At 45.2% G+C, this 15,008-nt stretch overlaps 1 protein-coding gene across 3 annotated transcripts in view; it reads right to left on the bottom strand.

Annotated features, from left to right (window-relative positions):
- GGTA1 (glycoprotein alpha-galactosyltransferase 1 (inactive)) overlaps window positions 1-14,808 on the bottom strand; it is an 87,129-nt gene extending 72,321 nt beyond the window's left edge. Inside the window, exon 1 of one of the 3 annotated variants that reach the window (XM_053564498.1) lies at window positions 14,703-14,808. The gene's annotated coding sequence lies outside the window, so the exon portion shown is untranslated. Of the gene's footprint in view, window positions 1-14,203; window positions 14,548-14,702 lie in introns of those variants that run through there. The other 2 variants (XM_053564523.1, XM_053564488.1) reach the window with 2 other exon arrangements.
- Window positions 14,809-15,008: the final 200 nt, after the last annotated feature.

Raw genomic sequence — 15,008 nt, 5'->3', positions numbered from 1 at the left:
CTGGCCCAAGTGGCAGCTCCATGCTTATTCCTGCTATTCACACCTGCCAGCCACACGTGACTTTGGAGAGGAGCCACAGGACACACATGCCCACCTCCAAGTCCCTTGTAGCTGTCTGCCTGAGGTTTCTCTGTGACACAAAAATGTGAGCACAGGGCATTAGATCTCCACCCCACTACTGTCATTGCCTCTGCCTTATGAGACTCTGTTTGGCCATAAAAATTATCATAATGGCTGGGGGAGCCCAAGTCTGGGAAACTCCCACAGCCAAGTCTGAATGCCTGTAATGGAGTGTGGTTTGGACAAACTGAGCAGATTGGCTGGAGATTTAGATAATATATTTTTACTTCCTCTTTTTAGAACTGAAAGGATTTTTAGAAATAATTCTGGCTTAAGTATAAATGATGACACCTTTGCCTTCAGCCCATGGACCAATCTGCACCATTCTTTGACTTCCCTAACTAACCCAGTTGGCCTCCCTCTCAGGAGCAAAAATGAAGCTCTGTCAGCAGACTTTTTGGGTGCCACTGAGGATGCAGACTGAGGCAGCAGCCTTCAGAGGCCACACTGAACTCCCAGGGTGCACCGAGGAGAGAGCCCTATGGCCATGGCCATGAGGACACTGTGCTGTGCTTTCTGGCTCCAGAAGCTCACAATGGAGGAAGGGAGAAATGATGACATGTAACAGAAGGTAGCTGCAGGGTGTGGGGTGGGGGATGTGAGTGTCTGATTCCTCAGAGGTAACGTGACGGAGACTGGCTTCACAGAGGGCTGTGTCTTGACAGATGAGCAGGGATCTGCAGGTGGATTTGGGAAGGTGTGGGAAGGACATTCCCAGCAGAGACATCAGCAAGGGAAATAGCTCCAGGCATAAAACCAGGAGTTTCAGGACTTGAAGCAGTTACCTGAGATTGGAGCGGAGGTTCTGAAAGGGAAGGGTGATGGGGGTGAAGAGACACTGTCAAGAATTAGAAAGCAGCTCTGGCAGGACCTTGCCTGTCATGTAAAGGTCTATGTGCTTTATCCTGAGGTCAGTGGAAAGCCTAAGAATGATCCAAAAACCCAATCACTTTGGTGTCTAGGAAAGAAGGCTTTAGGTACAGGGACAGAATGCATAGGAGAGAACAAGATTCGAGCAGACACCAGGGAGGGTATTAATAGCTGGGGGCCAGGCTAGAGGGGCACGCCTGAGCTAAGGCAAGGACAGTGGGTTGAAATTAGGACTATTGGGGAAGCTGGTAGAGAGGTAGGATCAACCAAACCAGGTCATAGATTTGATGGTGGGAGAGGGGTGGGAGATGACACTTAGAGGAACCATATATACAATGGTAGAGACTAGAAGGGCATTGCCATGTTTGAGCAATTGTACCCAAGAGATGAGCATTAGGTTGAGATGTGTGTCACAGAGTTATTAACAAACATTTGGACTATTGTTCCAAAGTATCCAATACACTGCCAATAGGTACAGTCTATATCTCTGCTTAGTTAACTTTGAACTTGACCTTATGACTGAATGTGGAAAGCAGGTAGAAGTGACAGTGTGCCAGTTCAGAGCAGAGGCTTTAAGAGTCATCATGCCATCTTTTTCTTGCTCCAGCACTTGCCATGACTGTAACATATACCAGATAGAAGTGGCTCAGGTCCAGGAATGAGAAGACACTGGAGAAATCTGGCTGGCACCTAAAGCAGAGCCAGAAAACCATGCAGCCACAACTGCCCTGTAGCTGACATGTTATGTGAACAATAAACAGACCTTTGTGATCAAAAGCTAAGATTTGTGTGTTGTTTGTTATGCAGCAAAAGCTAATGCACATTGTGACATGAGAAATGTAGATTGTGAAGAACCTTTCATGCCATGATAAGGAGCTATGAGCAATGTGGAATCAATAGGGATTGTCTGAATTGAGGAATCTTCTCATTTTCAATCACTCACATTCTATGGCCAAGGTAGATGTATTCATCTTTCAAAGTCATCCCTCCTCTTTGCCTCCTGTTTCTCCTAGCAACTTGTTCTATATACCACCCTTTTATTCTCCTGGACTGAATCCTTTCCCTAATCCTATACCTCATTAGTCTTTTTCTTCCCCAAGTTTCTTCCTTCATCTTGTCTCCCTATAGCAATAGTTCAATCTCTCTCCCAACCTTCTCAAATAAACTTCTTAAAAGAGTTGACTTTAGGATGGAGGAGCAAGATGGCAGCTAAGTAACAGCTTCCCTGCAACTGGGTACCGTGAGTCTGGAGCGATAAGACTCCAGGCATCCCTGGCTGGTGGGATCTGCCTATAATCATCCCTTTGAGGATACAGGGAGTCAGAGAGAGACTTCTGGACCCCAAGAGGAGGACAAAAACAGTGCAAAACTGGCAAGTGTTTGCGTGTGTTCGATCGGTCTAATCCCGCCGGCAGCTGTAAGTACAGCAGCAGCGAGACTGCAAACCGGAAAGATCTTACCTGTGAACTGTTTTGGTGTTGTTGGCTTGGCACTCAGTTGAACTGCCTTGGGAGAGCTTGAGCAGGAGTGCAGAGAACTTTGGGCACAGTCTAGGGCCCCAGACTGAGCCACTGAGCCAGATGGGGCAAATAGTGTTCGGCTATGGGCCACAGGGAGCCATTGTGAGAGAACTGCCCTGGCAAGCTCCGCCCTCACGGTCACAGAGAAGGATCGGGTGGGAGCTACTAACTTAGTGACTGAGCAGCCTAAAGGTGGGGACTGAGCCACCTTACAGCCTTAACTCTCAGGGGCACAGTGAGACTCGTTTTGGCCCACTGGGTAACTGGATAGCCACTTCAGCAGTGATCCCAGCAACAATCACTGTCCTGAGAAACCTTCTGCTTAGCCAAATTTAGAAGTTTAAAGTGCCTTTTAAGAGGGCTGAGGAGAGATTTAGGGTCTCCACCCTGTGGGGTTTGAGAAATCAGCAAAGGCCTCCAGTTGTATTAGCATTGTGATTAACATCTCATACCCCAGAAGACAACCTATTGCCCAGACAATATTCAACAAGATATATATACTGCTTCGTTTTTGGTTGGTTTTTTTTGTTTGTTTGTTTTTTGTTTATTTTGTTGTTGTTTTGTTTTTAATTACAACCTTTTCCGTACAGATTTTTTCTTTTCTTTCTCCATTTTTCTAGTTTAAATACAATTTCCCATTGCTGCCCTTTTCAATAATTAGAACTTCATTTTTGCTAGTGTTTCTACCCCTATTATTTTGTTTTTCACCCAATTTTATCTCGTAAAGTTTTCTATTTGCTTGTTTTGGTTTGATTTATAACATTTTTGTCTTTCCTCTCTACGTGGTGGAGGTGGGGAACTGTGTCCAATGAGGTTAGCAAAGAGCTGCTGACCTCAAGGGAACCCCCCCAACCCAGCACCCCCAGAGGTTGGGGATATTTTTAAGGTTGGGTCAAAGTACACTACTGTACATCGATACTGCTCCTGTCTCCCTCTTTCTGTGCCTCTCTTCTTTTTGTCAATATTCCCTTTTACCCACCCCCTCTCCTTTCTCTATTTTCTTTTCATTCTTTCTTTCTTTTTCTTTTATCCCTTCATGCTCTTCAACCTTCTCATCCTTCTGGTCCTATACAAAAAGGACTCATCAAAACCTTAGTCCACAGGCAAGGGAACTTAAAGAGCAAGAGGAAGTGAAAGGAAAATTAGGGCAAGGAAACAGATAAAAGAAATCACTCATGAGGAAGAATCAGCAGAAAACCCCTGGCAACATGAAGAACCAGTCCAGAGCAACCCCTCCTAGGGACCAAGAGGTAGCTACTGTAGAGAATTCCACCTATAAAGAAATGTTAGGAATGACATAAAGGGGATTTAGAACACATATGATGAAAACAATGAAGGAAATGATGGAAACAATGGAGGAAACTGCTAATAAAGTTGAAAATAACCAAAAGGAAATTAAAAAACAGAATCAAATAAGAGATGAATGATATAGAAGAATATAGAAAGAATATAGCGGAGCTGAAGGAACTGAAGCAGTCAATTAGGGAACTTAAAGATGCAATGGAAAGTATCAGCAACAGGTTAGACCATGCAGAAGAAAGAATTTCGGAGGTAGAGGACAAAGTTCTTGAGATAACTCAGATAGTTAAAGAGGCAGAAAAGAAGAGAGAGAGAAAGCAGAACGTTCACTGTCAGAATTATGGGACTTTATGAAGAGTTCCAACATACAAGTTATAGGAATCCCAGAAGGGGAAGAAGACTGCCCCAGAGGAATGGAAGCCATACTAGAGAATACTATAAATGAAAATTTCCCAAATTTAGGACGGCGCCTGTGGCTCAGTGAGCAGGGCGCTGGCCCCATATACCGAGGGTGGCGGGTTCAAACCCAGCCCCAGCCAAACTGCAACAAAAAAATAGCCGGGCATTGTGGTGAGCACCTATAGTCCCAGCTACTCAGGAGGCTGAGGCAGAAGAATTGCCTAAGCCCAGGAGTTGGAGGTTGCTATGAGCTGTGTGACGCCACGGCACTCTACCGAGGGCAATAAAGTGAAACTCTGTCTCTACAAAAAAAAGAAAAAAGAAAAAGAAAATTTCCCAAATATCACCAAAGATTCTGACACACTGCTTTCAGAAGGATATCGGACCCCAGGTCACCTCAACTATAACCGAGCTTCTCCAAGACACATTGCGATGAACCTGTCCAAAGTCAAGAGAAAAGAAAAGATTCTGCAAGCTGCTAGGAGTAAGCACCAGTTGACCTACAGGGCAAATCCATCAGAGTGACTGCAGACTTCTCTAATGAAACTTTCCAAGCACGAAGACAATGGTCATCTACGTTTAATCTACTTAAACAGAACAATTTCCAGCCCAGAATTCTGTACCCTGCTAAGCTAAGCTTTAAAATTGATGGAGAAATCAAATCATTTACGGATATATAAACATTGAGGAAATTCGCCACAACAAGACCAGCTCTACAGGAAATACTTCAACCTGGTCTACACACTGACCATCACAATGGATCAACAGCAAAGTAAGAACTCAGAAATTAAAGTATAGAACCTAACTTCCACACTGATGCAAAAGATAAAACTCAGCAATGGTCTCTCACAAAATAAGATGAATAGAATACTACCACACTTATCAATTATCTCAATAAATGTTAATGGCTTGAATTCCCCAATGAAGAGACATAGATTGGCTGACTGGATTAAAAAACACAAGCCATCCATTTGCTGTCTGCAAGAAACACACCTGGTTTCAAAAGACAAATTAAAACTCTGAGTCAAGGGTTGGAAGACAATTTTTCAGGCAAATGGAATTCAGAAGAAAAGAGGAGTTGCAATCTTATTTTCAGATACATGTGGATTTAAAGCAACTAAAGTCAAAAAAGACAAAGATGGTCACTTTATATTAGTCATGGGAAAAATACAACAAGAAGACGTTTCAATTCTAAATATTTATGCACCCAATTTAAATGCTCCCAGATTCTTGAAACAGACCTTACTCAGTGTGAGCAATATGATATCTGATAATACCATAATAACAGGGGACTTTAACACTCCTCTTACAGAGCTGGACAGATCCTCTAAACAGAAATTAAACAAAGATAGAAGAGATTTAAATGAGACCCCAGAACAACTGTGCTTGATAGACGCATATAGAACACTCCACCCCAAAGATAAAGAATATACATTCTTCTCATCACCCCATGGAACACCCTCCAAAATTGATTATATCCTGGGGGCACAAAACAAATATCAACAGATAAAAAGAACTGAAATTTTACCTTGTATCTTCTCAGACCATAAGGCACTAAAGGTGGAACTCAACTCTAACAAAAACGTTCGACCCATGGGAGCGGCGCCTGTGACTCAGCGGGTAGGGCACCGGTCCCATATGCCGGAGGTGGTGGGTTCAAACCCAGCCCCGGCCAAAAAAAAACAAAAACGTTCCACCCCACACAAAGGCATGGAAATTAAACAACCTTCTGTTGAATGACAGATGGGTGCAGAAAGAAATAAAACAGGAAATAATTAACTTCCTTGAACATTACAACAATGAATACACAAGCTACCAAAACCTGTGGGATACTGCAAAAGCAGTTTTGAGAGGAAAATTAATGGCTTTACATGCCTAAATTCGAAAAACAGAAAGAGAGTGCATCAACAAACTCACAAGCCATCTTACGGAATTGGAAAAAGAAGAACAATCTAAGCCTAAACCCAGAAGAAGAAAAGAAATATCCAAAATCAAATCAGAGATCAATGAAATTGAAAACAAAAGAACCATTCAGAAAATTAATGAAACAAGGAGTTGGTTTTTTGAAAAAATTAATAAAATAGATAAACCATTGGCCAGACTAACTAGAAATAGAAAAGTAAAATCTCTAGTAAACTCAATCAGAAATGATAAAGGGGAAATAACTGATCACACAGAGATACAAGAGACCATCTCTGAATAATACCAGAAATTCTATGCCCAAAAATTTGACAATGTGAAGGAAATGGATCAATATTTGGAATCACACCCTCTCCCTAGACTTAGCCAGGAAGAAATAGAGCTCCTGAACAGACCAATTTCAAGCACTGAGATTAAAGAAACAATAAAAAAACTTCCAATCAAAAAATGCCCTGGTCCAGATGGCTTCACACCAGAATTCTATCAAACCTTCAAGGAAGAGCTTATTCCTGTACTGCAGAAATTATTCCAAAAAGTTGAGGAGGAAGGAATCTTCCCCCAACACGTTCTATGAAGCAAACATCACCCTGATACCAAAACCAGGAAAAGACCCAACCAAAAAGGAGAATTTCAGACCAATTTCACTCATGAGTATAGATGCAAAAATTCTCAACAAAATCCTAGCCAATAGATTACAGCTTATCATCAAAAAAGTCATACATCATGATCAAGTAGGTTTCATCCCAGGGATGCAAGGCTGGTTTAACATACCTTGCTTGCAAGTATGTACCATGCAAGTCCATAAACGTTATCCACCACATTAACAGAGGCAAAAATAAAGATCATATGATCCTCTCAATAGATGCAGAAAAAGCATTAGATAAAATCCAGCATCCTTTTCTAATTAGAACACTGAAGAGTATAGGCATACGTGGCACATTTCTAAAACTGATTGAAGCTATCTATGACAAACCCACAGCTAATATTTTACTGAATGGAGTAAAACTGAAAGCTTTTCCTCTTAGAACTAGAACGAGACAAGGTTGTCCTCCATCACCTTTACTATTCAACATAGTGCTGGAAGTTCTAGCCAATACAATTAGTCAAGACAAGGAAATAAAGGGAATGCAAATGGGAGCAGAGGAGGTCAAACTCTTCCTCTTTGCTGACAACATGATCTTATACTTAGAGAATCCCAAACACTCAACCACAAGACTCCTAGAAGTCATCAAAAAATACAGTAATGTTTCAGGATATAAAATCAATGTCCACAAGTCAGTAGCCTTTGTATACACCAATAACAGTCAAGAGGAGAAGCTAATTAAGGACACAACTCCCTTCACCATAGTTTCAAAGAAAATGAAGTACCTAGGAATATACCTAATGAAGGAGGTGAAGGACCTCTATTAAAAAAATTATGAAATCCGGGCGGTGCCTGTGGCTCAGTCGTTAGAGCGCCGGCCCCATATTCCGAGGGTGGTGGGTTCAAACCCGGCCCCGGCTGAACTGCAACTAAAAAATAGCCGGGCGTTGTGGCGGGCGCCTGTGGTCCCAGCTGCTTGGGAGGCTGAGGCAGGAGAATCGCTTAAGCCCAGGAGTTGGAGGTTGCTGTGAGCTGTGTGATGCTATGGCACTCTACCGAGGGCCATAAAGTGAGACTCTGTCTCTACAAAAAAAAAAAAAAAAAAAAAAAATTATGAAATCCTCAGAAAGGAAATAGCAGAGTATATTAACAAATGGAAGAACATACCATGCTCGTGGATGGGAAGAATCAACATTGTTAAAATGTTTATACTTCCCAAAGCAATCTACCTATTCAATGCCATTCCTATCAAAGTACCTACATCGTACTTTCAAGATTTGGAAAAAATGATTCTGCATTTTGTATGGAACCAGAAAAAAAACCCATATAGCTAAAGCAGTTCTTAGTAACAAAAATAAATCTGGGGGCATCACCATACCAGATTTTAGTCTGTACTACAAAGCCATAGTGCTCAAGACAGCATGGTACTGGCACAAAAATAGAGGCATAGACACTTGGAATCGAATAGAAAACTAGCAAATGAAACTAACATCTTACAACCACCTAATCTTTAATAAACCAAACAAGAACATACCTTGGGGGAAAGACTTTCTATTAAATAAATGGTGTTGGGAGAACTGGATATCCACATGTAAAAGACTGAAACTGGACCCACACCTTTTCCCACTCACAAAAATTGATTCGAGATGGATAAAGGACTTAAATTTAAGGCATGAAACAATAAAACTCCTCAAAGAAAGCATAGGAAAAACACTGGAAGATATTGGCCTGGGGAAAGACTTCATGAAGAAGACTCCCGTGGCAATTGCAACAACAACAAAAAAAACAAATGGGACTTCATTAAACTGAAAAGCTTCTGTACAGCTAAGGAGACAACAACCAAAGCAAATAGACAACCTACACAATGGAAAAGGATATTTGCATATTTTCAATCCGACAAAAGCTTGATAACTAGGATCTATAGAGAACTCAAATTAATCCACATGAAAAAACCCAACAATCCCATATATCAATGGTCAAGAGACATGAATAGAACCTTCTCTAAAGACGACAGACGAATGGCTAACAAACACATGAAAAAATGTTCATCATCCCTAATTATTAGAGAAATGCATGTCAAAACCACCCTGAGATACCATCTAACCCCAGTGAGAATGGCCCACATCACAAAATCTCAAAACTGCAGATGCCGGCGTGGATGTGGAGAGAAGGGAACACTTTTACACTGCTGGTGGGACTGCAAACTAGTACAACCTTTCTGGAAGGAAGTATGGAGAAACCTCACAGCACTCAAGCTAGACCTCCCATTTGATCCTGCAATCCCATTACTGGGCATCTACCCAGAAGGAAAAAAATCCTTTTATCATAAGGACACTTGTACTAGACTGTTTATTGCAGCTCAATTTACAATCGCCAAAATGTGGAAACAGCCTAAATGCCCACCAATCCAGGAATGGATTAACAAGCTGTGGTATATGTATACCATGGAATACTATTCAGCCATTAAAATATGGAGACTTTGCGGAGCCTGTGACTCAGTGAGCAGGGCGCTGGCCCCATATACCGAGGGTGGCGAGTTCAAACCCAGCTCCGGCCAAACTGCAACAAAAAAATAGCTGGGCGTTGTGGTGGGCGCCGATAGTCCCAGCTACTCGGGAGGCTGAGGCAGGAGAATCGGCTAAGCCCAGGAGTTGGAGGTTGCTGTGAGCTGTGTGAGGCCACGGCATTCTACCTAGGGCAATAAAGTTAAACTCTGTCTCTACAAAAAAAAAATGGAGACTTTACATCCTTCGTATTAACCTGGATGGCAGTGGAAGACATTATTCTTAGTAAAGCATCACAAGAATGGAGGAGCATGAATCCTATGTACTCAATTTTGATATAAGGACAATTAATGACAATTAAGGTCATGGGGGGGTGGGGGAAGGGGAGAGCAGAGAGAGAAAGAAGGAGGGAGTGGTGGGGAAAGGAAGAGCAGAGAGAGGAAAGGAGGGAGCGGGGTGGGCCCTTGGTGCATGCCACACCTTTTGGGGGCAAGACACGATTGCAAGAGGGACTTTACCTAACAAATGTAATCGGTGTAACCTGGCTTATTGTACCTTCAATGAATCCCCAACAATAAAAAAAAAATAATAATAAAAATAAAAAGAATAAAAAAAGAGTTGACTTTACTCACTGTGTCTATGTCTCCCCCTCATCCACTGGCAATCTAGCTTGCTAGCCTCCACTCCACCAAAACTGCTCTCATTATATTTCAGTAATCTCCTAATTGCCCAATGCAACTACCTCCCATCCCAAACATTCCTCTTTCCTTATTCAACTACTGGAATCATCTTCCATTTGGTGACCCATGACAGAAAGCCACCATGAGATAATTCTCACCTGGAGTCATTGAGTTTGCAGTGCCTTTGAGATATCCAAAAAGAGATGCCCCATGGGCAGTTAGACATGTGGATTGGGAGCTCAGAATTGGAGAATGGTATAGAAGTGGCATTTTAAAGCCATGAACATAATGGATTTGCCCAACATGTAGAATACAAGCCTCAGGTCGTTTTTTTTTTTTTGGAGACAGAAACTCACTTTGTCACCCTCAGTAGAACGTCATGGCATCAAGTTCACAGCAACCTCAAACTCATGGCTCAAGTGATTCTCTTGCCTCGGCCTCTCTAGTAACTGGTACTACAGGTGCCCACCATGACACCCAGCTATTTTTAGAGACGGGATTTCACTCTTGCTCAGGCTGGTCTTAAACTCCTGAGCTCAAGCAATACATCCGCCTCGGCCTCCCAGAGTGCTAGGATTATAAGCATGAGCCACTGTGCCTGGTCTCAAGTCCCAGGTCTTTAAATCTTGGGTAAAAATCTCCTAAGCTCAGAAATCCCTATTCTTAATTTCAATATTACAACCACCATTTGGTTTTTTTCTTTCCCAAGTCATGGCCCATAGCGGTCTCCACATTACCAACGTATTTCATATTCTGTCCCACTCATGTTGTCTTTTCCCAAAACTCTTAATATTCAATTATAGATCAGGTAAGGTGGTTCATGTCTGTAATCCTAGCACTCTGAGAGGCCAAGGCAGGAGGAGCCCTTGAGCTCAGAAGTTCAAGACCAGCCTAAGCAAGAGTAAGATTCATATCTAATAAAAATAGAAAAATTAGCCAGACATTGTGGCAGGTGCCTATGGTCCCAGCTACTTACTAAGGAGGCTGAGGAAAGAGGAGTGCTTAAGCCCAGGAGTCTTGAGGTTGCTGAGAGTGAGGCTAATGCTATGAAACTCTAGCCTGGTCAACAGAGTGAAACTCTGTCTCCAAAAAAAAAAAAAAGAGGATGGCGCCTGTGGCTCAAAGGAGTAGGGCGCCGGCCCCATATGCCAGAGGTGGCAGGTTCAAATCCAACCCCGGCCAGAAACTGCAAAAAAAAAAAAAAAAAAAAGATTCAATCATTAAAAGATAGAAAGTAAAAATCACAATAAGACACCATTACAAGTCACTGCAATGGCTAAAATCAAAAAGACTGACAATTCCAAATATTGTCAAGGAAGTAGAATAATCCTAATTCTCATACATTGCTGTGGGAGTATAAAACAGTAAATCTTACAACCTAGCAATTTCACTCCTAGGTAGACACAAATGTTCACAAAAGACTTGTACGAGAATGTTGACATAATAGCCCACAGCAGGAAATAACCCAAAACAACAAGAGAAGAGACAAACTGTGGTATATCCATGCAATGGAATGCAACTCAACACTAACAAAGAACAAATTACTCATATCCAGAATGACACAAATGAATCTCAAAACCGTTCCGTGGAATGAAACAAGCCAGGCATGAAAGAATACATACAGTAGGATTCCATTCACATGAAGTGTATAAACAGACAAAATTAATCAGCAATGATACAATCAGATAATGGTTGCCTGGAGGGAAAATTAATCGGAAATGGGAACTTCCTCGGGTTATGCAAACATTTTCTGCTGCATTTGGGTGGAGGTGGGGGTTACAAAGGTATAAACAACTATCAAAACTCATTGAACCAAACACTTAAGATTTTAGGATTGTATTGTATGAAAATTGTACTTCAATTAAAAATTAGAAAACTAAAATAATTTATAGATGTCTACAAAACAAACCTAAAATAGAAAGTATGGGGCAGAAACCACATTCATTTCAAATAAAATTGTATTTATATTATGAATATATCTATTCAAATGCTCAGTCCTCTACTTAATGCCACCCTCCATCAGCCATTTTCCCATCACCTTTGCCTGGGTCTCCATAATGTGACATCTGTCCATTAGCTATTTTTTAGCCATCATGAGAGATGATGTAATAGAAAGAGCACAAGCTTTAGAGCCAGAAAGAACAGCATTTAATTCCCAGTTGCCATTTAATAACTGAGTACTGGTGAGTTGCTCAACCTCTCTGAGCTTTCATTTCTTCTCTTTTTTTTTGAAACAGAGTCTTCCGTAGAATGCAGTGGTGTCACAGCTCACAGCAACCTCAAACTCTGGGGCTCAAGCCATTCTCTTATCTCAGCCTCCCAAGTAGCTGGATTACAGGCCCCCACCACAATGCCTGGCTATTTTCTTGTTGCTGTTGTCATTGTTGTTTAGCTGGCCTGGGCCAGGCTCAAACCACCAGCATCGATGAATGTGGCTGGCGCCATAACCACTGTGCTATGGATGCTTAGCCTGAGCTTTCATTTTCTTAACTGTAAAATGGGTTAGTGATCCATGGCCTACCTGGTAGGGTGGGGAACCTAATTCTTTTTGACCTCAACTCAGTAAAACTCAGTCTCAACATTGTCACACTAGAAGGCCCGAAAGTGCTCAGAGGATTACTCACAGGCTGCTTCTCCCAGAAGAGTAGGTATAGGTGAGCTGGGTGCTAAGAGCTGGTGAAATGGCCGCTCACAGCCCCACCGTGGCCTGAGAAAGGCCACTGTCACCTGTGTGATTTAGAGGCAGCTTTCCAGATGACCTGGCCCAAGTCACTCTGTATATCTCTCAGCCTCAGCTAGTCCACCGAAAATAACCAGATCAGACTGGATCTGAGGAATCTGATATATATCTATATTTAAAAAACCTCTGGGGTTTCCCAATGGGCAGAGGAAATTAAGGAAGAACTGAACTGGGTCTCTCTGAAATAAGGTAGGGGAGGGTCCAGGCCCTCCTCCACCACGACGGCCCTTGCGCCAGGACACTAGGCCTCCCAGCCCACAGTCTGAAGTCGCCTGGTCAAGTAATCCCTAGGGACTCTCACCTCTGCCTCATTCATTCAGTGAGCACTTGTTACTGGCAACAGAGAGAACGCAGATCTGCACCCTCCCCCGCATCTGGCAGGGGCCGAAGGTGCACCCAGAAATAACTCCAGAGTAGAAAGTGCTTAGTGTGGCCAAAGAAGCACAGAAGCACAACAGCCCCCGCGCCCCTCAGCTTCCGCAGTGCACTTTGCCTTTTCTTACTGAGAGCCTGGGAGCAGGTCTCCCGCGGCATCCTTTCTTCCCGGCCCTGGAGAAAACTGAAGCTCTGTCTGGGAAAGTGTCTCCTGGCTGGGAAGCGGCCACGCCAAGGCTCCAACCGGCACCTCCCGCCTCCGGGGACACACCTACTCCCAGGTAAACAGGGGAGGCAGCGAGGCCTGCTGTTCCTGAGCCAGGAGTGCAGATGACGAGCAAAGCCACAGAACAGCCGCCTGGGTCTCGGTTCCTTCCTGGGGGGAGGAGGGGCGCGCCCCTCCCTCCCGCCCGCCCGCCACCGAGGGAAGATGGGGACTCCGTCTCTGCTTTCTCTCCACGCTCGCTGACATTGTTTTCCCCTTTACTGTTTCTTGGACGCTTCTCAGGAGTTTGTGCAATCATTCGGTTGCGCTGTACCATTTTCGAAGGTGGATGGTGTCCCTCTCAGGCAGGGGCGGGGTGGCTTGAAAAGTCCAAGGAACCCTTTGCCTCCCAATGCAGCAGGCAAGTTAGCTGCCAAAGTTAGTGTCTGAAACTTTCCCCGCGCTGGTTTTCTGGCTTGGTCTTGGACTCTGGAACATCTTCCTCCCATGCCCGCTCCCCAGGGTTCCTGCGCCCTAACTTCACCCTTCCCTCGCCAGCTCTTCATTCCCAGAGGAACCCCCTTCCCACTCTGTCCTGGGCAAGAGCCATCCCTCGGTCCTTTCTCACACATGGAGACAAACCCCTCACTCCTTTTGAGATTCGTTCGGTCGCCCCCTGAGTCTCCCCTCTCCTGACACGACCACCCTGAGAACCCTGGTGGTGGACCTCGGCTCACAGACTCTCTGGAAGGCTGGACAGAGGCAGCGACGGGCACAGGACGGGGACAGAGACAGGGTCAGATCTGGGCACAGAGGTGGTGACAAGAACAAAAGCAGTGACACAGGTGGGCAGAAACAGGGCTGGGCCGGAGCAGGGGCCCGCCGGGTCCCCCAGCCATCTCCGCCCCTGCACGGAGCCCCCAGCCCCATCACCCCCCACTTGGTTCGCGGCCTGGAGAGGGCTCGACCGGCGCCCCGCGGGACCCACCTGATCCGCAGGACGCGGGCGCGGAGGGCAAGCGCGCGGCCAGCGGCTCCGGGGCAGGACCGCGCCTCGCTCCGGGCCCCAGCGGCGCCCTCAGCTGCGCGAACCGCCGCTGTGCTGCCTCCGCCGGGGCCAGGTCGGGCGGGGCGTGCCGAAGCGGGGTGTGCCGTTACCTTCCTGCCTGTGGGCCGGCGGCCCGGCGCCTGCTCCGGGGGCCGCAGGCAGCGGGCAGGGGTGTGAGGGAACCGGGGAGCGCTGGACAGCGGGAGGCGCGCTCCCCGCTCCGCCGGCCGCTGGCTGTCGGTGCCGAGCCGGTCCCCGCCCCGGACACAGCTGGGAGGCCGGCCGCGCGGGTGCGTGAGAGTGCTTGTGTGTGTCGCGGGAGGCGGGTATTTGTTTCATTTTCACTCAAGCAGAAAAAAGCCTGAAACCAGCAAAAAAGAGAGAGAGAGAGAAAGAAAAGAAAAGAAAATCCCTGGGGTGGATGCTGGGCCTCTTTTACCTTCTCCAGCCTGCACGTGGTGGGGGTGGAGGAGATGGGGGCCTTGAAGGACTGGCTGGGGTCTGTCACCCAGTGCTGCAGAGTCCCTCGGTGCCCTGGCGCAGGGCCCAGCCCTGGGGCCGCTGAGAGCCTGGGAGGTCTGCTCCATCCTTTGTTTCCGGGGAAGGAAGAGCACAAATACAGACAACGAGAGGCCAGCAGGATCCAGTCGCTCTTGCCAGAGGCCCCCAGGTCCCCAGCTCCGGAAGCGAGGGGCTGTTCATCCGGCACTTAGCACAGGAGCGTTGAGCCGGCCCTGCTCGCTTC

This window comes from Nycticebus coucang, chromosome 2, assembly GCF_027406575.1.
Source record: "Nycticebus coucang isolate mNycCou1 chromosome 2, mNycCou1.pri, whole genome shotgun sequence".
NCBI classification, from domain to species: domain Eukaryota; kingdom Metazoa; phylum Chordata; class Mammalia; order Primates; family Lorisidae; genus Nycticebus; species Nycticebus coucang.
Note: the sequence above shows the minus strand (reverse complement) of the source record. Positions and strands in the feature narration are given on the sequence as shown.